This window comes from Sinohyriopsis cumingii, chromosome 18 (genome assembly GCF_028554795.1).
Source record: "Sinohyriopsis cumingii isolate HCF-2022 chromosome 18, ASM2855479v2, whole genome shotgun sequence".
In the NCBI taxonomy this organism is placed as follows: Eukaryota; Metazoa; Mollusca; class Bivalvia; order Unionida; family Unionidae; genus Sinohyriopsis; species Sinohyriopsis cumingii.
In genome coordinates this window covers 45,197,643-45,221,365 of record NC_142978.1, presented here as the reverse complement: position 1 = coordinate 45,221,365, position 23,723 = coordinate 45,197,643, and the positions used below count along the sequence as shown (strand labels likewise).

General features: G+C 36.2%; 1 long non-coding RNA gene across 1 annotated transcript; it reads left to right on the top strand.

The window, feature by feature from the left end:
• Positions 1-9,648: 9,648 nt before the first annotated feature.
• LOC149776543 (uncharacterized) lies at positions 9,649-22,997 on the top strand. The gene is made up of 3 exons (XR_016416225.1): positions 9,649-9,764; positions 19,479-19,514; positions 21,444-22,997. It is a non-coding gene; the product is annotated as an uncharacterized LOC149776543 (long non-coding RNA).
• Positions 22,998-23,723: the final 726 nt, after the last annotated feature.

Below are 23,723 nucleotides of genomic sequence, written 5' to 3'. Positions count from 1 at the left end.
GAGAAAGGAAGACGAAAGGGGAGGAGGAGAGGAAGAATCGGAGAACGCCGGAAGGACGAAAGCAATTGGCGTAGTAAACTCAGATGAGTAGAAACCAAGTACAGGGGAAAGCCATCTCACACTAAAATCACGTGATGAAATAGGTTGTCACATGGTCGAGAGGAAGCAGATTGGTTGAGAACTTAATATCGTTTAATTTGTATTATGTATTAAATTGTTATTCTTTTGGATTTCACCTTTGTATTCTTAATAATTTAATTGTCGGTATTGCTGACTGGGGGCTCGGAGCTTTACCTCTCTCTATCACTAATTTCACTTCCTACAAAAACGAGCCAGGGTGGGAATTCCTCAGTAATTCAAATAAATACTGGGAGCATCCCACCCCTACGACTAACAGGGAGTCACACAGAACTTCACACTCTCCCCGTTTCAATAAGCTTACCGTACCCATCCACCCAGCAACAATAACAACACCATCCTCCATTGAGGTCGCTCTCTGCTTTTTCTTTATCCGAACTGTTGTACCTCAAAACAAAGTTTGTATCTTATGTCTGAAATGTTACTGCTGCAACCTGATCAGACAATGGCTGGAAATCTTCCAGGGCCAACATCGATGAAAGGAGACAATGGCACACACACAGTGTAGATATGAAGAATGAAATAAGCAGTTGTTCCCCTTCTTTTAAAACAGTAAATACTTCAACTTTAGGGTATATAGAACGTTAATAATATCTTTGAAAAATGTACAGTGAATTAACTTGTATCTATTTCTCTCCACATTTTACGCGCTCTGTTCATTTTCACAATAATTTTACCGGTATAAAATCGTAAAATAGCATGAAGATTTTGGGGAGATTGGGGATTTTGGGGAGACGGCTGGTTAGTAACGGATCATCAGCGTTTTGTTGTCCAATGAAACAGAACGTAAACAAGGTAAGAAGCTCAAAATTGTTTGTTAGAAATATCATTATATAATCTGGTATTAATATTAGAGGATCCCACGACAATTTTTATATTGAAAACTTTTGTTCCATATGCTCGACTTTCAATCGATAAATAAATAAATAAATAAATAAATAAAAGATTGAGATATGAAGAAAATGTTTTACAGAACACATCGAGAAATTATTTTATTCATGTTGGTTGTAAATGCTATCTCTGTTCATCCTTTGCAAATACATAATTTGAACAAGACATACCATGAGTCTTTTTGCCTGACCAGTTCAGCAACCTAAAATGGAAGTTTGGATCAGACCCGATCGTCATTAGTAGCCAGGCTGTTAGGAATGAAGAAGTTTGTAGAGAAACTAAATAGGATCGTGACATGTGTTGCTCAGGACACGGTGAATGTTCCGTTAATTGTAATTACTTTCAGTCTGGCTCATATTTTTGTGTATACTTACACACACACACACATACGTACATGCACACATGCATACAATGGACATTTACAAGATGATACCGTCTATAATGACTTTTTTCGCATCACGCTTCGCCCATGGATTATCAAAATTAGGTATGGACCGGTACTTCCAATTTTGCTTGCTACCTTATAATTCCGGGGTGAGCTATCCCTTTTGAAGTTTTCTTTCTCACAATATGGTGTGGCTTACATCTAACTGAAGAACTGATATTGGCCTTTTTGAATGAAAAAAAAAATAAACTTAAGGAAGAAGTACTCGTTTTAAAAAAAAAATCTGTTTGAAGAGTTTTTCTAGTAATTGTAGTTATCGTTATTAATTTGAAATATGGAATATTTATTATCTTAAATTTTAATCTCTATAATCTGCTAAATGCCAAAATGTTCGGGTGCATAAGAAACACGGTGAATAAAACCTATATTTGCTAATTTATAGGAAATTAAGTTTATATTTGTATTGACATTGAGAATAAGAATACAAATATGCTTTAAGCTTAATCAATCCTCGATTTGTCTTTCTGGACAGAAAAGTGAATACATGTCTGTAATTTCAAGCAAATGTATCTAATTTACAGAACAGAAGACTGAATAAATCTGCGGAGGACCATGATGTTTGATATATTTTCGTTGTTGATTGGATGTGCTAACATAAGACAAGCTGTCCACAAAATGTCTTTTGTTTTAATGTGTTGAGGTGACAACATTTATAACTAAATACTCATTTCTGTCCTCGCAGTGCCACGTTGGTTTTATATTCTGGTTTAGTATCATGTTACAACGGGTTATGCCGACTTTCCTCCTCAGACATTACAAGTTCTGACAGAATATAATACAAGGAGCAGGGAAAATAATTAGTTTATTTTTTAGCGTATTGAGAAAATTAATCTGGTTTTGTGGTGCATAGCAGTTTGACAAGTAGCTAGCTACCAAATAAACGAAATGGACGATTCATCTGCAGTGTTTTAAAATTGTAACATTGGTGCTAAAGACGTGAGAGAGGTAAATTTCCATACACCGCGCCTACTACAGTCAAGGAAGTTTAGTGTAATTAATATTTGTGCACAATTTCGAATAACGTTGGCTTTTAAGGTGACACTAACCAAGTTTTACCACACCTGTAAGTTAAATATAATGGCAAAAACTGCTGATATAAATTTGTCTCATGCATCTTTTACCTGGCGTCATTATAAGATATACAAGCAAGATTTATCACTATGGAATTGATTATAAAACATGTTAGGTATTCAATAGCCTCTGCTTGATGATACAAATTTATATTTTGAGGTAGCTTCCTTCCATTTCACATATACTGCAGAGTGGAGATTAGGTAATTCACTACCGACTGGGATTGCTTGAAAGTGTATATTGACAAATATGCCAAACATATAACTGACTTCATAGTCTTGATATATGGCCAATATATTCCAAACAAATATGTTAAAGTTAAACCATCAGAGCCTCTATGGGTCACGCAAACGAAAAAGCCTTTTGAAAAGTCAAGCAAGCTAACCAGTCTCTGTAATTTGAGAAGACAAACAGATACATATTGAAAAATTAGCACAGAAGCTGAAATCATGCACTGTATCATATAAAGAGTGGTGGTCAGTCCTTATTGTATTCATCAGCCCTGACCGAACGCATTAAATAATATGCATTCAATATAGCGGAGCAAACTGTACTGGATGAAACAGGTTTAGATTTAGATTTTTTTAACGTAGCTTTAACAATTTTCCTGTCATATCGCTACAATGTCTGCAGTGTGGCAGTTTAAAGTGATGTCCAGCACGGGTCATCATGCCGCAGACATGTAGCATGATGTCTCACCCAGTCACATTATTATGACACCAGGCCGACCAGTCCTAACACTAACCTCTTTGTGCTGAGCGCCTAGCGAGGCAGATGTTAGTACCATTTTTATGTCATTGATATGACTCAGCCGGGGTTCGAAATCACGACCTTCCGCATCCGGGGCGGACGCTCTAATCACTTGGCCAAGGAAGCGGTCTGCATAAAGTATTGCTGACGAAGCTGACGAAGAGGAATTATTGAAATAATTTTTCTTTTAATAGAGCAAACTGTACTAGATGAAACAAATGCTAACCATCTAGATATACACTTACATACAGACGTAAGCTTAAAATTCTACAGAACTAATCCCTGATGAAGTACAAAATGTTATCAAAAGCCTTCCTATTGGTAAGGCTTCTGGTCCCTGTGGTCTAAATAATTGTTTTCTGCGTGAGCTGTGTATTGAAGTCACATCCGCATTGTTCACGTTTCAACCAGTCCCTTAAAGAATATACTTGTCCAAACATTTAGAAAGAAGCAAACAATTGCCCGATTTTAAACATGGGCGATCCTACCATATTATATAATTACAGGCCAATATTGATTCTCAATACTGCTGGCAAAAGTTTTGAAAGACTGAGTTTTAAATATGTACTTAATTGATTCCGTGATAAAAAAAATTATTACACTTTTTCAGTCTGGTTTTAATCCGTTCAATCCCACAGTTAATCAATTAACATACATTTGTGATACGATCTGCTTTGCAATATACTCTTGTAAGGAAATTAGAATTGTGTCACGAAATAAGTAAAGATTTTGACCGAGTGTGACATAAAGCACTCGCTTACAAAGTGAAACCTACTGGTATCACAAGAAGCATTAGAAAATGATTTTTCAGCAATATCAAGAGCAGAAGATAAGGAGTGATACTTCCGATGTTGTCTTCAGAGTGGAGATGTATTAGAGCTGGTGTGCCCCAAGGACTCATTCTAGGTCCCTTACTTTTCTTTATGTTCCTAAATGACATTGTATACGATATACACTCCCATACATATTCAATTGCAGACGATATGAATGTCATTCTAATCGTAGATAACTTCATAGTTACCGCTCATAACCTCACCTCTGATATGGAAATAACTTTTCATTGGGCAAAAAATTGGCTTGCATCTTTCAACCATCCTAAACGCGAATCATTGATAATTTCTAGGAAAATTAATAAACCCTTCCATCCAACGCTAGATGTGCTTAAGCAACGAAATAAGGAAGTTGACGATTACAAACATCGTGGAATTTTTCTCTCAGATGACTGCTCATGGCACAAACAAATAGACTATGGAAAGTTAACGGCATTGTCGAGAATCAATATAATACTTAGATTCAAATTACAACTTGACAGGAAATCTTTAAAAATTATATTTACATGTTTTATACAAGCCATTCAGCAACATGATAAATGTCGTTTGGGACGGCCTCACGACTTCACATTAATCGAGAATAGATGACTCGAAGAAATACAGAGTGAGACAATCAGTATTGTAACTGTTGCAACAAAATTAGTATTTATTAAGATGGGAATGTCTTGAATCCAGACGACAAAAACACAGACTTGCACTCTCATATAAAATGACAACTTGTTTAAGTCCTCCCTATCTCACATATCCCATTCCATCAGCTGTTAATGATATCACGCTATGACTTAACGTAATGTAAACAATTTGCAATAAGTACATGCTATTCAATTATTTATGTCCAATTGAGGATAAATTGTAGTTCACAGAAGCAACACTTATTTTACAAAGAATATAATGGAATCACCGTTTTGCAGATGTGAAACCTGAGAAAGTACTCATCACTACTTCTTATCTATCGTTTGTTACTTCTTACATTGTATCCAACTATTTCAATCTTTTACGCCATACGATAATTTAACTTTAATTTTCATACTTTTGTGGTAATAGAGCGTTTCCGTATGAAGCAAGCATTTGTGTTTGTGATGCCGTTCATAAATTAATTTTAAAGTCAAAGTGATTTACTTATGTGCACATGTTACGACCACGCATGCATGTGCAAACAGCAATTTCCAAAAAAATTACAAATAATTCGCCACGCCTTTGCAACGTTTCAATCTTGAAGGAAAAACGTTTCATTTTAATCCAGTTTTTGATCCTTTTCATGAATTTCTGTCCATCTCCTTTCTTTTCTCCCTATTTCCATCGTTTTACACAATGTTGACACATTTAAATTACAATTTCTCACTGTATCTTCTTTCTTTTCCTTTTCCTCGTCTTCCACCTACTCCCTCGTTGTTCATTCTCCATCTTTTAAATACCTTGGCTAAATGCTAATGTCTAACCAAGATGCACTTCAATTGGGTATTACAAATTAAGTGTTTGTCATTAAAACTGAATATCAGTCTCCATATATTCAAATGTCTTGACAATGTTTGTGCCGTAAAAGTAAAGAAAATGATAAGCCATTGGCATTCGTTCTAATCCTTTACCTTCCATATTGTACCTCTTGTCATCCAATTACAATTTTATATAATAATATATGCTTAAACAAAGCTAATATATGCAATCTGGAAATATTATATTTCGTGAGGTCTAACCCGATTTGTCTGGATACTTCTATTACAGTATAATCGTTGTAGGGCAGCATAAAGTTTGGAATATTTATAAACCTTTTCAAATTTATTCACGAATACTGCTCTATTGTGGAGTTCAACATGTTGTGCCAAGAATGATGCGTTGTGTGTTTATATTTTGTTTTGTCTTTTGGAGTTGGGTGGGTGGGTTCTTATTGTTCTTTTTGTTTAGGGCATAACGCCATTTTCAGCACATGATATATGTGCTATATATGGCAGCCAGTATAGATAGTGGAGGAGCCCGAGAAAACAGCGTGATGAACCATCGACGCACGGGATGCTACTGACAGCTTTCTCACATAGCCATACTGGCCGAGCCGAGACTCGAACTAACACGACAGAGGTTTGATGGCGGTTATCGGTAAAGGCGTGCGCTTTAGAGCACTGGACCACCCGAGACCAATACTACAGAGAGTTATATTCCAAAAAGTTTTAAACAAGCTCTTATATTGGGAAAAGGTTTACAAGCACTATATATCATTCATAGTACATTCTTTTGTCCCTCCACTTCAAACTCTACACGCGATCAGATGATACAGGACTGGGACTGGCCTATGCTAGTGGTTACGTCACCATCCTTGAAAAACGCTGTTGAGCACTATTTGGATATATCTTTATGGAGTGTCCAGATACTTAGGTTTAAGATGTCAGAGTTCAATATGCAACCTAGAGTCTCTAGTGGAACAACACCTGTGCTATCAAATCACTTACGCGTTATTCTATCCTAAAGTCATTTTCGAATAAAGAGTTATATCTGGAGTGAGGATGTTGTTCAAGCTCACATTATAAGAATACTTACTAGCTGTCTTTGTTGGCTTCCACAACCGTGTATGCACTAAACGTCATTAAATGCGCATCATTTCCTTCCTATGTTAATGCCCCGTATATGCCATATAAACCCAAGCAAGTGTCTCGGACATCAGGAGCCTGCAGGCTTTATATTACGCTATCTGCAGCAGAGTAACAAGGCTTAACCACATGACTGACTTGCCATCTTGACATATGCAAATTATTTACTAGAGAAAATAAGTTTAACATGTGTAGTCGTTGATTCTCTCACCATATCATGCGATAAAGACTTAAAATAATGAGTGTCTGGTCGATGCTATAAAGATTTAAATTTCTCAGGTTTTTCAAGGGGTGTTTCATGACCGGCTACAAGATTAAGTTACCATACTAAGAAATTGGATGAAATATACACATGTACATGCTGGGTAACTGCATACAACAGGTCCCACTGGTAGGTAAATCATTGAAAATTGCTTGGATTTAGTCATGCGTTTCACAAGGCAGCGTCACGGGTCAACGAACTTTTTACTCTGCAATAATGATCATATATAATGCAACACGCATGAGTTTACATAAATGTTGATCAAGAACCATACTAGTAAGTCAATGGAAGACTTCCATGTGCCTAAAATAAAACCTGGGCAGACTACAACAGAGAGAGAGCCCACAATAGTACAAGGTACTTAACAACTCGTTCCTAAACATGTCCTACACGAGAAAATGTATCTAAAGAACATATAAGACCCACACTCATTCTTCAGAAGTGGTAGAAGAAACAAACTGTCTGATCTTTATTTCCTAAATTGTAATTGTCATAACGATAGAAATGCTAATAGCTAACTACAAAGAACCATCCTGCTGTGCAATTTCAATCATTATACAGAAACAACGAATGAGTTGTTCTACAGGAGCCTAGTGCCATCAATATGTTGGTAGAGAAATGTAGCTAGTATGTTCATCAGTTTTTGCCAGTCAGTGATGCTTATCAAAGATTAAGTAATGTGATACAAATACAATGGCCCGCTCTGAAAGCCAAATGTAATTTTGGTCTGTATATGACACATGGTTTGGTCAATATTCTAAAGGAGACCATGAATTTAACCATCCCATTGCATAACCACTATGCACGAATTCTGGTGTCCTTACTTGGGTACTTCCTTAAATAATACTGACATTAACGAAGGACCAGTCGAAACACAACACACTATGTACTAGTTTTTTGGTCTTCCTAAATGATATTTCTTTTTAACAATTTGAAAAAAAAAAAAAAAAAAAAAAAAAAAAAAAAGAATGAGAATTAACATTGGCCCCAAGTACACCATATGCATGTGACACCATCATGATTATTTGGTGGCAAACAAGTTAAAAATAATATTCAACTATTAGTATAATCAAATTTCGTTATCGATAATTATAGAACTAGTTTTATAATATTGCAGTATGAAATATGTAAATATTAAATGCAATACATTCATTGCATCAGTATTACTTTACTTTGTACACTATTTCCTCAGTTGAAGATTCGATCTTAATGTTTTCCATTACATGCGTTTCTGTCTGTCCATCTGTCTGACTTTATGTACTTACATTCGTACATTTGTCCATCTCTATATCGTCTTTTCTAGAAGCACTGAAGACCCGTAGATGGAATGTCACTCTGAAGGGAAATACCCCATATGTCCCTATATATTTATACATGCATTATGTTGGTTTTCTTTCCTATTGTATTATACATAAGTATAAATTATATAAACGTGCCATGCTATAAATGCAGTAATTTACTTGGGAGGTATTATACCTGCTGCCATGACAACATCATGACTTAGTTTTAAAGCAATGTTACAAGTTTATTGGAGACTTACAGTGCAAAGAAACAAACGGATAAAGCTCATTTTATAGATTCAGCAAACATATAATAATGGCGAAAATAAGTAATCATGCATCGCAAGTCATAAGGAAGCTTGATAACTCATGCCAAGGTGTATGCTCCCGAGCCTTTATTTGTTCAATACCCTTCATGCATACCAATAACTTTCTCCACATAATCGTCAGCTGTAAGGGTTAGCTAAAATACTACATCATTTAAAAAAAGAGCATCCCCTGTCCTAGTGCGCTTTCCATTAATATTTCTTTGCGTTGTGGATTAAATCTTGTGTCAATATTGCACATACTTACCAAACTTGCTAGAAGTATGAAATCAAGCATCAAAGAGTGGCATCCCCATACAAAACAAATCGCAGACATGAGGTGAAGTTGTGCTGGAATATAGCACACATGCCTTACCTATGCAAAACTCTGAATGCTGAACCTCGAACAAAGTGGATACCTTGCCAGTGACCACTGACAGTATAAAATATTTTGATCGAATGTATTTAATTCCACCATCAGAGACTGTTTTGTGTTTCATGTGAACTCAAATAGGAAAACGGTTTATGACGTACCAACAGAGCAAACCTTGCACATTAAAAAAGGCTTTGTAAAACATCTCTGACAACAAAATTAATAACTACCCTCAGGCTCTCTGCTATACTTATATAAATATATATGTATAGATCTCTGATTATGTAAGCACTCACATTCTGATATTATATTTTTCTTTGATTTAATGCATATAATTTATATCACTTTTAAATGAATTGACTCGTATGACAAGGAGAGTTAACACATGAAAAGAAAATTACTACACATTAGTAGGTATTTCACTAAGTTATCTCCCTTCATCCAACATATATTTTCAAGAAATAAAAAGTTACATTTTCAGTACGTTTAATGTCAATAATGAGAAGATTAATATACAATATTACAAGATCACTAAATAAATAGGCAAATTACAGTAAAACTGCTTTCATAATTTGTCAGAGCAAAGCTTACTGTTTGTTTGTTGTTTTTTTAACAATTATTCTTCATTGGTTTAATTGAAGCCAAATAATATTAACTTAGTGTGTATGACCAATACAAATTGCATGTGTCGGATTGCTTTAAATCAGTTACCCTTTTATTTCAGATGGATATGCACACTGTTCCACCTGAAGTTTTGATGCAGGTAGGGGGCGTAACAGTACCGGTGCCAATGGATTTTCATGTTTATGCTTTGGTTCAGGCTCCACATCCTGATCCCATGTGAGCCTAATAAACTTTATATTCTCTGTTTTCAGTTCATTGTTGTTTTCATATATGAATCATTTCTTGTATGGTACATGTTCCTTATGGAAACACACTGTCCTCCTGTTTTTAACTCCCTTGGATTTACAAGGCTTAGTACTTTTTCTTGGCATTTTTCTGTTCTTGATTCCCCAAAACTATTCAAAATTCCAAGCCAAAGTTCTTACAAGTTGTACTGTATACAGTATGATCATAGAGTAGCTAATTGCATGAATATTAGTCACTATTTAAGGGAGAAAAGTTTGTTGCTTAAGTTACAGAAGGGATGGGGGAGGCTGAACTGGGTGAAAGGACTGGGATTAGTGACCTTATTCATTTAGAGACAGTGAAAGTTGTTGATAGCCTAGACTTTTTTTAATTAAAGATCGGGTGATGTCCACCTATCCCTGATGTTAAGTTCTGTGTTTACGAACCAAATATAAAGTCCTTTATTTTAGATCAAAATGTCGTTTTAAGAGTAGAACAGGTACATGCTAACTAGTGCATTGACCTTTGACCCTGCTATGACATAATATGACATAATGTGATTTGTCCCATATCGTCAAAGTAAAGTTAGATAAGTGCTGATATGAATAAGACACAACTCATAGATAAAAGAATTCATTTTATTTCAAAAGATGATTTTGCTAATGAAGCAAAAGTGTGAAAAGAAGAGTTCAAACAGCTCAACAACATTTCTGTGCACATTCATATAAGACATATCTTAGTATCTCATAAAATTGTTTTTCACAAGTGAGACTAAGTATATTTGTTACTTATACAGTCCCGAACTATTTCACAGATTATTGGAAACATTAAGGTTAGCTATAGGTATAACGGTACCAATTGCGCAAGTCCAGGTGGGTGGAGCTTAAGGTGTATGGAACATTGTATTCAGAATTAAAGAACAACACTAGCTGTGATTGGTGCATTATGTAAGAGTTCTACTTTCTGTTAGGCTTAAGAAAAACGTTGAGCCTCTTGGCAAAATGCGAGTTTATGTTAATTCCTATCTTGATGATATTTTGTATTTTTTATGATGTTTTTAAAATGTGGTACACATGGGGCTGACAATGTGCCTGTATTGACTAGATAACTCTTACCCCTGTCTAGTTCCAGTAGCGTTATCTCTCTTAAATGCAACGGAGTACATGGTTCTGTCATCGTCGAATTGACAATATAACACTGCTCTCTAGAAAAGTGCGTGACACAGCACGCTAAAGTTGGATAGAAAATATCTTTATTTCCCCAAACATTAGCATTAAGGTCTATAGAAAAAGAATTGGTACCGTAATACCTTAAGAAAAGAAATCGTTTCAAATATCAGACAAAACACAGATTTGTAAAAGAAGCCTCTAAGTACATCATGATTCCATACATATTTTACAGTTTATATTCTTAAATATCTTTAAAAATGTCACCGAAATAAATCCATCAATGTTCCATACTCAACTCAATCGTGGTGCAAAGTTTATGTTAGGCCTCGGGCATATTCCTTTACGTGTTTGGACGCTACTTCCTTTATCCCAAACAGTTCAAAGAAAATCATATACACATGTGTGACATTTTGGCACAAGGCCCATGCCATTTATACAGCAGTTCTTTTAGACTGGTACCCAATCCATTATAGATTTAAAATTTACAGATATTCGAACGATTTAAGCTCTAAAAAATTTCATGTATTACCTGGTTATCTTAAAAAATATTCGTTTGTTTCGGTGTCCAGCAATATATGCTAAACTGATGAATATTGCATTCCAAGTGATATTTCCCCGCGTCTTGCAAATCAATACAGGTGTCACAATATTGCATGCCTAACACTGGTTTAAACTGCTCTAATTATTTTAATGGTACCTGTGTTGATTCAGTTCGCTGATTTAACTGTTTTGTTTGTTTTCTTTGGTTTTGTATTTGCTTGTTTGTTTGTATTTTTTCGCGGAGGGGAAGGAAGTTGTTGTTTGTTGCTTTCTTCTTTAACCACCTTTGCTCGTAAACGTTATGTCGACGAGACGACTCATGTTGACGGCAGACAGAAATTCATGTCAATTCATTCGTTGAATTGTAATAGAAAGGTAGCTTGCTTTTTGCCGTTATTATAACTCTGATTTGTGGATGGGATAAGCATGTGTATATATACCCACCTACACCGATTTACCTTCAAAATAAAATAGCTTTTAAAGTGTTGATATAAAAGAATTTGATATACTGTTGTATAACTTTCGTATATCCAATTGTGATTCGCCCATAGCGCATTAATCCACATGGATACTGGCATAAGGTAAGGAACTAAATTTTGTAGCGGACCACTGGACGAAGCTGTGCACAGTTAATTAATTCCGTTAATACTGCTACTTGTAGTCAATATTAACTGCGTTGGAAATGCGAGTATGTGTAATTGTGTGTCTATAATAAAATATATGTATTTTACTGTGTGGGGAAAATATGAACAAGTTTTTCTGAGCAATACTGCACGACCGTGGGAGTGAAGTATTACGCCGAAAAGAAACGAGTTCATATTTCCCATTTATTTATTAGCTGTGCCATTTCTGTACAATGTACACGTGATTTGAGCCGTGGTGCCTCACTAGAGGTACCAGTCTAGAATCGGCTGCATTGTTATTTCTTTTCTATCACGGATTGCTTGAAATAATATGGAAGAATATGAATTATTTCAAATGAAATTTCAAAACAACGCTTTAGAATAAAACGTTCATCTCATTTTTAATGAAGTAAGATAATTTGATTGCAGTTGGAAATACAGTTCAAATTGCAGTACAATTTCGCAGTGTGGATCACGTTGCGGAACTATTGACATATGTCATATAAATCGAATTTTCAGAACTAAAAAAGTGCATTTTGAGGAAATGTAAGATGCAAAAATGTAAATATATTTTGCTATTCATATTACCAACTAATGCTTTTTTACTTGCATGCTCTTTGTAGGGGCCTCTGCTATGTACTTGACCTCTATGACTTCTATCGCTAACCTTAATTTAAAACATTGTATACAATTTGAATACGTGGAAAATTGCATATCAGCTGCTTTATGACAGTCAATTTAGCTAGCTGAAATAAGAATTCTTTATTGGTTATGAAGCACTTACTACTTCCACCAAAATCTTCAGTTGCATTTCTTTCTCAAATTAAGTTCTTTGACTTATAAAATGGCACGTATCTGATAGATTTGCAACAGCCTTTGGTCTCAACGCGCTTTGCTAAGCTCTTTTAACAAAACTCCCTGTGGGAGCACGGGTCATAGTCAGAACCATCCTATTTGCGAAAAGATCAGCTTCTATCACGTTTGTTGTGGACATTGCAAATATATTAATGCATCCAACAAGTTGCCATGAATGGAAGTGATTTTGTTTTCAAATACTCAGGTATCTATGAAAGGATATCATTTATCTCACTGTCACGCGTAAAGTATGATAATATGTAATTTTCTAAAACATGAGGCAATATAAATTGTGTACCATTGCCGTTACATGCCGCAGAATGGAAAACATCTTTAATCAGATTTTGTATCCATAGATCCGTGCCTACAGTTGCTCGATTGGACAGGTCTTAACCAGGACAAACCATTATAATCCGGATCAAACCGGTTCAATCCAGTTCAAACCGGTTTATTATAGATCAAACCAGATGAAATATGTCTATTACGAGCTGATTTCCACTCATCAGACTGGATTGGACAGCTTTTAATCGGATCAATCAAGTTTTACGCTGGAACAGATCGGTTCAATCCGGTTCAAACTGGTGCAGTCTAATTTATCCTGGATGAAACCGTTTGAAACCAGTTCCTTACAAGCTTATTTTTAAGCATCAGTCTAGACTGTTGAGGGATTATCCATATCAAACCAGTTCACTCTGGATCAGACCGGTTCAAACAAATTTAGACTGGATCAAATCAGCTGAATCCGGTTTATTGCGTGCTGATTTGTACGTATCAAACTGGATTGGACACGGTTTAACTGGATCAGACCAGTATAGTCCATATCAGACCGGTCAAATCCAGTTCAAACTGGGTTTTCTGGATCAAATTAAATCTATTACAAGCTACTTTTCTCGCATAGTACTGGATTAGACTGGTCATCACTGTATCAAGTCATTTCATTACAGATCATTGTCGGTACAATCTTGTTCCTGGATCACACCAGTTGAACCCGGTTTATTACAAGCCAATTTTACGGATCTGACTAGATTTGACAGTTTATAACCGTATCAAACTAGTTTACTCGAAATAGACTGTTTCAAACTAGTTTATCCTGGACTAAACCAGTTGAAACCGGTTTTGTAAAGCCGTTTGATACGGCTATAAGCCGTAAAATCCAGTTTGTTGCGTAAAAATCACCTTGTAAGAATTCCGATCAAGCTGGTGATGAACGGTTTGATCCAGTTTGAACCGGATTAAACAGGTCTCATTCGGGCTAACTGGTTTAGTCCTGTTGAACAATGTACCACTTGAAACAGGTTTAAACATGTCCAATGGCGTCTTAAGCAATAAAATCGGTCCGTAATAAACCTGTGTGAACTGATCTTGAACCAGAATCAACTGGTTTTAAGTGGTTGGAACCAGTTTGAACCAGATTGAACCGGTTTAAACTACTTAAAACCGGTCAAAACCTGTCCACTCTATTCTTAAGCCATACCATTGGCTTGTAATAAACCGGTTGGAACTGTTTCTGAACTAGGATAAACTAGATTGCTCTAGTTTGAAACGAATGGAAAGGATCTGAACCGGATTGAACCGATTGACCCGCTTATAACCGGTTGAAGCCTGTCCATAAAATCGGCTTCTAATAAACCAGTTTGAACTGGTTTTGAATCAGAAAAAAAATGGTGTGAGCTGGTTTGATCTGGTTTGAAACGGATGAAACCGCCTGGAACCGGATTGAACCGCCTAAAACTGGATAAAACCTGTCAAATCAAGACTTAAGCCATACATTTGGCTTAGAATAAATCGGCTTGAAACCGGTCAAAATCCGTGAAATTGAGACCTTTTGTATAAAATCTGCATGGAATAAACCGGCTTGAACCGTTTTGTGAGAACTCAGACAGTAAATAAATTTGTGCAGTTATTCGTAAACTTTCTTAACTGTCACTGAATCGTCGAGGGAATTCTGATACTGTCAGATGCGATATGATATCCAGACCCTTCTGGTCCCACGCTGATGATTTGGTTTAATTTATGTCTTCAGGCCGGTTTAGCTTCGTTTTTATTGACCACCGCAAAAGTTTACCGCGTAGGGAGCAGATGACGAAGTTTAGTATGGGTTCATGTTCGTGTTGAATTTCTTTTATTCTGTACCAGTCTATAAAATCCTCTGTCGAATCTCTTCATTGATCGATGCCATTTTATCTTCCCAAGTTGTACAACCATCCATGAAAAGTACAAATGAGTTATTCTCGGGAAGACTACTGAGAGGATGTGCTCGCAAAAATCGTTTGTCTCGGGAATTACATTAATATGTTCGTGCCAACCGATAATTGTTTTCACGGAAGACTGTCTATAACCTGCGTACGGTGAAGATATAATCGAAACGACTGGACCGAATATACGTTCAATTTTATGTTTGAAAAGTTGAGGTTTTGTGTCAGTCTGTAACAATATTTTGCCGTCGAATGTATTCATTGATTGATTCAATGTTTTACGTGCCCCAGCGTAGTTCAACGTGTACAATCATCCATCAAAAGCACAACCGATTAATTTGCGAAAATACCACTGTTAAGTTCCTCATCCGATATATGGCAAACTGAAATACTCGCGCAAAGACATCATTCAATAGGTGTACGAGATCAGATCTTTTATACTCAGGAATAAAATTATTGCGGATTGATTTAGTGTTCAAGCAGCACATTGTCGTAAAGAACAAGATTATTTTGACTTGAAACAAGATCGTCAATGGAAGGGGCTGAATCAAGGGCGGATGAGTTCCTTCTCAACGAAGTCTGAACCGCTGATATAAATATGTGAAAAGCCTTTTGTTCGCGAGGATATTTATATACATGTCAAGTCAAAGATTTGTATTCACAATCACTGCTAGAATATCTTTAACCTTTTTCATGTTCTTCCTAGATCCTGTGGATCAACAGATGGGAATTAAGGTTCATACCACATTCGAACACATTTTAGAGAGCAGCATTCGTCTTTTAATTTTCCAGTGACATTTATTTTTGTTGTTGCTACAAAACAACGGGGGTTCTTTTGGACTCTCACTGTTGTAAAATAGACATCGTTGGTGATTGTAATCATCAGCAAGGAGTTGGTGTCAGTATCTAGCATCTAACCACAATCCTGGTAAAACGGTTTTATTTTGTCGTAATAAAACGTCTACACGAGTATCTTCTACAAGTCTAGCACAGATGCATCAACATTGATAGGTCTTTTTTTAGCTTCAGTTTGGATTGTTTTACTATATGTGACAATAACTCCACCAGAGAATAGGGACTGATATGCTGTATCAGCAAAAAGCCTTTAGAGCTCGTCTTGTTCACTATCCTGAAAAGGTTCAACTTAAATTCGCTTTCGCAATTTCTCCATTGTTTTTGAGAACATGGAACAATTCATAAGTTTGAAGCAGTTTTTCTCAAACTCATTGTTAGCATCCGATGTCAGATATGTGTTCATCTGGATATAAGAGAGCATCGAAGCTTGCTGGCGAAATCCATGTACCCGATGCACTTTGCTTGCACACATTCCCAATCGCAAATGTAATTGTGGGTTTCGTACGTGCACTTTATAGTTGATTTTGGTCCGAAGATTTTTACAAGCGTTGAGCATTTCGTTAACAATTCCACATTGATCAGGTGGCAACCAATCACGGGGAACTGCCATTACTTTTAATTTATACCGAAACGCCACAGTCATTAGGTAATAAATCGTTAATGTATTCACATTACAAGTCGCATATGACATGGAAGTCATTCCTGGGAATCAGTCCATCAGGAATGATAACATTTGTGTCCGACTTACGGTCAGGAAGCATCAGTGATAAACAATTAGTTACTAAATCAGGACTTCTGGACTTGTGCCAGTTTGGTGATGCTATTATGGCTGATAAGGGCTTTCTGATATCTGACCTTACAAGTCCAAGGGGTGTTCATCTTATAATTCCATCATTAAAAATAAAAGATTTAACCGCCGTCAAGTTGAGGAAACAAAGAGAATTGCCATTCTCAGGACTGATGTGGAAAGGGCAATATAAAGAGTAAAATACTTTCGTATTCTTCAAGGTCTTATGCCAATTACTCTTTCACAAGCTTCAAAAATTTTAAAAATATGTGTTGGACTGTCAAATCTTCTACAATCACTAATCCATGATGGTGATGAGAACTGAACTTTGCTGATGAGAAATATTATTATAATAGTATGTGGTTATTTTTCAAATGATTGCCAGATTTGGGTGCTTTTAATTTAATTATGCACCAGGTTGTTCTATGAAACTTATCACATAAGGCATTGTTGTATAAAGCAATGAGTATTAAAAAGTGTAAATACGTGTTGATAATATATTTCAGGTTAATAAATATATTCTTGGTCAGACTGTATTGTTTCCTTTCTTTCTATTTCGTTCATTTACTTAACTATTTGTGTGGATGGACAAGTTGGGTTTTTGGCCTATTGATAGTATGTCAGAAACTGACAAACGGTTATGTCTAAAGATTGCTGTAAATGAAACAGATGGTTGTACAACTTGGGTTTTAAGGCCAATGGGCAATATTTCAGTCATTTATGGCCGGTTAGCTTAAACCTGAGACAAAATTTATGTCACAACAGGATTTGAACTCTGACCTTCCAATCCAGAGGCAAGGACCTAAACCACTAGACCACCATATCTCACAAACTCAATGTATATTATATGAGATTGATGGGGGATTGTGGCAGTTGACAGTCAATTTCATCTAACAAAACTTTTCACCTGGAACTGGAAACAAGGATCTTCTGATCCAAAAGCAATCACCTTCACCACTGGTCAACAACTGCCCAAAACAAATAACATTAAAAACATACATAAACTTTTTGTGTGCAAACGCACCCCCCCCTGCAAACATGTACACTCACTCGCTCTCAAGTGTCATAGATCATCATCCAGTGTCTCACCAATTGAACGCTGATGACACCCAAATATACAAATCTAGCCACCCAACTGAAGTTGATGCTACCATCCAAGGTGTAGAGAGGTGCATTTCTGATGTGAAATCATGGATGACATGGAACAAGCTGCAGATGAATGATGATAAAACTGAGGCCATTCTGATCAAAACATGGGGCCCCGAGTGGCCGAGTGGTCTAAAGCGCTCACAGTTCCGGATCAATGCCATCTCACCTCTGTCTGCGTGGGTTCGAGTCCAAGGCTCGGCTAGCGTGGGTACGTGGGAAAGCCTGTCAGTAGCTTCTCGTGGGTCGGTGGTTCTTCCCTGGGTTTTCCAGAGTTCTTCCTCCACCAGTTGTACTGGCCGCCATGTATAGCCTATCTTGTGCTGAAAAATGACGTTAAACCCTTGAACAACAACAACTGATCACAACACAAAGACTTTCTCATTCGCATCCTTTACCTCAAACAATAAATATCAGTAACACCAACATTAAATTCACACAATCAGTACGAAACCTAGGTGTTACTCTGGACAGTACTCTCACATTGCACCAACATGTCATGAACATATGCAAGGCTGCATATCTTGAGCTGAGACGCATCAGCTCAATTCGCAAATATCTTTCAGCTGATGCCACTAAAACACTTGTGTGTACATTAGTACTTTCAAGACTGGACTGCTGTAACTCAGTTCTGTCTGATTCATCTCAATATCTGCTCCAGAAACTTCAAAAAGTTCAAAACACAGCTGCTTGGATCATACTCAGAGCACACCTCCCCGCTGCTATGTACCCTACACTGGTTATCCATTCGATCCAGAATCAAACACAAAATTTGTTCTCTGTACTATGTTTCACTGTCGGACTCTAGTCCAACATACCTATCCGACCTCCCCCATAAGTACACACCAGCAAGATACTTACGCTCCTCTTGTGACAATCGTATACTCATTATTCCCACTATGAAAACAAAGTCATATGGACAGCGTTCTTGTGCATACCAGGACCCAGCAACGTGGAATGAATTGCCCACTGAACTTAGACATAAAGACACAGTGATCACATTCAAGAGGGCTCTCAAAACTCACTTATTTCGACTGCAAGAACAAACTTAAGGACCTAATAATGATTTCCTACCTTAAATATTCTCAGCATCTTTTTTAATGTTTTCTAATTTCATGGTGTTTGTTTTTCTAATCCTATCATTATATGTTTTTTATCTTATAGGTGTTGTCTAATGTTGTAAAGCGTTTAGAGCTTCTTAAGATTAGGCGTTATACAAAGTCCTCATTATTATTATTATTATTATTATTATTATTATTTGATTTATTGTATAATTTTGAAAGATAGAATGTTTATATTCTTCAGTTTTATTCTCTATACTTATGCTGAAAAAAATGCAATATTTGCTGGCACATGCGAAACAAAATACAAAAACGTACTTGCTAATTTAATGGAAGCACAACTTAGAACTGTATGGCCACTGAGGGTTTAACGAGTACAGATATGTCGTAAGCTTAATCATTCCTCCGATTCTCTTTCAGGAAGTGAAAGTGAACTTTTGTTTCTAATTTCAAGTAAATGTTTGTATTTTACAGACAAGAAGGCGGAGGAAATCTGCGGTGGAACAGAAGGTTTGATTATGTTTCCTTGTATATTGAATGCGCTAAAATGAGACACAAGCTCTCCATCCAGTGTTTGTTATTTTTTGCTGAGGTGCCGTCATACCTACCTACCTACCTACCTACCTACATACATGTATGCATGCATGCATGCATACGTACTTTATGCTAACTTTCCTCCTCAAACATTATATGATTATTGGGTAATCCATGGTGTTATGTATATTTAATTTAATGTTTGTTTGTTAGTTTTATTTTTTTTTTTATATTTCATTACATGCTATTGTAATGTAAAAGTGTATGTTGGCCTACACATTGTCCAAAATTGAATTCATTTCTGCTTGACCTAAATGGCTTTCTAAAACATAAATTTATTTCATTTTATCTCAGTAGCTAATACATAGCTAAATGATTCTTTGTCTCTATGAGCTTACTATCAGGATTATTATTCAGGTAAACAAGGTATAATAAATATGATTATTTGGGTCGGGTTTTTGAAATTGTCAAAGTGAATTCTACAGGTTATTGTGTTGTAAGCAAACATGGCTCATTAGATCATTTTAGAAGGGTTATTTTTTGGTATTTTTCTTAGAAAATACTAAGTGTGACTTAAGGTCAAGTAGAGAACTATATATGTTGTAACTGTGAGGATTTTACCAGTCGTGCTTTAACATCTAGCACCTTCAAGTTGTGTTGATCAGTTTGGGCTGAATTGTATTTTTTTCCTTCAAATTATTGAATTCAACTGATTATTTTCTCTGGCAATACAAAAGTGCTTTGATAAAATGCTTGGATAAAGATATTCACTGGAATTTATAATATATTCGTACCTGAAATTATATTACTGTGATTCAACAAAAGACCTAGGCACATCAGCTCCCCATGCGCTATAACAGACACGTCATCGCCTTCAGTTTTCGATCACTTCGGAACTTGTACTAAGTTTTATTCAAGACTTTTTTATTATTAGGACTTGTGTCTGTAATTCTTGGATTTTGGGGGTATTTAATTCGCGATACCATAAGTTTTTTTCTTCTTCTCATTTTCACTTTGCATTCTAGGGAAATTAATTATTTGTTCGATTTTACAAAGCCTTTTGTGTTTCACTCTTTTCTGTTACTTTTTTAAGAGCATATACTCGTATCACGTGGCTAAATCTACGTCATGAATAATAAAAAAGAATTTTAGGGCTGTCTAATTGTATACAGAGATCTAATAATATGTGATTGTGGTGCATGCAGTTGCTACAACAGGTGAATGCCAAGTTAATGAGACGTGTGATTTAGCTGCTCTGTTTTATGATTTAGGTATTAGTGCTAATAGGCGAAAGTAATACAGCTTCCAAACACTTTTATGTAACTAATTACCTTGCATATTCGAGTAAATAAATACGGCATATGTATCGCCGAGGTAACTAAAATCTAGGACATTTAGCTGAGCGTATATTTGTGCTGAGTTTGAAATAACGTTTGCTCAGTAAACACTAACCATATTTTACCGCTTCGCTTGGTTAAAAAAATTGGTAGATGATGTCGATATAATTACGTGTCATGCTTGTTGTATCTGGTATCATAAATATAATGTAATCCAGAGTTGAAAAATATCTATAACATATGTTAAATGGTCATATGCTTTCCTTGATAATAAACATTTGTTTACTGCGGAAGGTTAGTTTCATTTTACATGCAAGGCCGAGTGAACGTTTGATAAATGACCCACGACAACATTTTGACTGTAGCATGACCAATTGCAATATTGACATATACAGATCCAGAAATTAATCTGGCCTACCGGACATACAATGTCAGAAGATAACTTTCCTCCAATATATTAGTAAAAAAATGTTTAACTTAGATCAAAATTAGTTCAGGTGCTTGAAGTCTCAACATTTATTTATTCCAACTAAACAATCAATATTCTCTTTTTGTTTTAATCCCATAGGCTCCGCTGAGACGACGGGAATTCCTTGGTGGTCATATCTTATACTTGTGATTTTCATTATTAGTATCATCATCAATATTTTCTTTGTAATCCTAAAATTGCTCAATCGGAAAAAAACATTCGTCGAAAAAGATACGAAAATCTGATTTCGAGGAGTCGGGAAAACATGAGAGTTCGAAAATGTTATCGAATTCTCAAGAAAACATACCCCAAGTGAGCATTCCGAGACAGTGGACGACATTATCAAAGGAACCTTCAGCTTCCCCATATACAGATGAACAACCGAATTCGATAACACAAGTTCAGACACATGAGACGGAAAAGATACGAAAATCTGACTTCGAGGAGTCGAGAAAACATGAGAGTTCGAAAATGTTATCGAATTCTCAAGAAAACATACCCCAAGAGAGCAATCCGAGACAGCGGACGACATTATCAAAGGAACCTTCAGCTTCCCCATATACAGATGAACAACCGAATTCGATAACACAAGTTCAGACACATGAGACGGAAAAGAGACGACAATCTGATAAGAAGGAGTCGGAAAAAGATCCAAAATTTGCCAATTTGGACCCTGTTCCCGCAGGCGCAGATGTAGAACAGGATCAAAAAACAAAAGATCATGAAGGCCTAGACACCGTTCTAATAGGAAAGACTATCCCTTTGAAGAAAGAAACATCAGGGATGATCAACGAGAAATGCAGCTTAGATAATTAGTTGTTTTCTTTAAAGTATATCATATTGTTTTATCTAAGTCCTTTCCAGAAACATACGAAAATGATCCAACGATATGATTGATTCGACACATATTTGAGTGTATCTGAAAACAAGGTCAAACACTGCATACAATTCCAGAGCAAAACAAACAAAAAGCCACATTTGAATTATAGTTAGAAAAATAAGCAATTAATGAGAGATATAGGAAGAGACGATGGGAGAAAAGACATTGCACTGGTTACATTCGCTGTTGTCCTTTTCATTTATATACGTTTTAGTGTTTCGAATATAACTAAACGTATTATAAACAGCACGTTTCCTGGATATATAGCACTTGTGTAAGGGGATTTCTGATCCAAACCCCCATTTTGTATTGGGATGAAAACACAGTCTCACCGTATAGACCCAAGGTAATCAAAACGTACTAGAATTCAATTAGTTGAGACAACAAAATTGATTTCTTAGTCGTTTACCACCTAAAGACCACCATGGAAAGCATCATCGTCGTCGCACAAAATAGGATTTTTAACTCAGAAACAACCCATTATATACAACTATTGCGCTATTTTGGGGTTTCTATTTTATATTTCACACAAAGTTTTACACATCGCTGTTAGTCATAAAGTTTATTATATTTTTTCACACATAAATTTACATAACAATTTTTCGAGATATTTTCACGTCTCTGCATTTGCCATTTTATAAGACTCATCGTCATGACAAAATAAATATAAATTAATCTTTCCACGGATAAGAGAACCAGATTCCAACATCTTGATGAAATTTCCATCGAGTCTCGTTTTATCGACATAACATTTTTTTAAATTCGTTATGAGCTATGATGGTTGTGTATTGTATGCCCTGGTGGACATAACTCATACCCAGAAAGATGGTTTAAATGCATCAACGTCTACAAAATGCAAATGGAACCAACCCCGAAAAAGGAAACTCAGTCCTAAGAAATCTCAAAATATTGTGTTTAAGAAACTAAAATATGGTGACTTACCTGATAACATTTATGAAGCGCAAATTGAAAATTTGGAACCAATAAATCTGAGCATATTTAATGAGAGGCTTAAGAAAGTTGCTCCACGTGCTGCAATTCTTTTAAGCTGTGGTGATAACGGCTTAGACAAATAGCAGGACATGCTAGTTTTGGATAATATAAAAGTAGTAAATGGGGGCACCCTAGCCTCAATGGGAATTAGCATTACAGACAGGGTCCCGGCACTCTAGCCTCAATGGAAATTTAACATGGGGAATACAAACCCGGCACCCTAGCCTCGGTGGGAATTAGCATTACAGACAGGGTCCAGGCACTCTAGCCTCAATTTAAATTTAACATGGGGAATACAAGCCCGGCACTCTAGCCTCAAGGGGAATTTAACATGGGAAAAAGTCTTGGGCAACTCTAGCCTCAAGGGGAATTTAACATATGGAAATTGAACATGGTGGGTCTGTATAGCGTCAAGGAGAATTGAACATGGTGGGACTGTCTAGGGACAATGATGGTAGAGGGTCAAACACAACAGAGACAGAGACATACATACACTAGTACAAGCG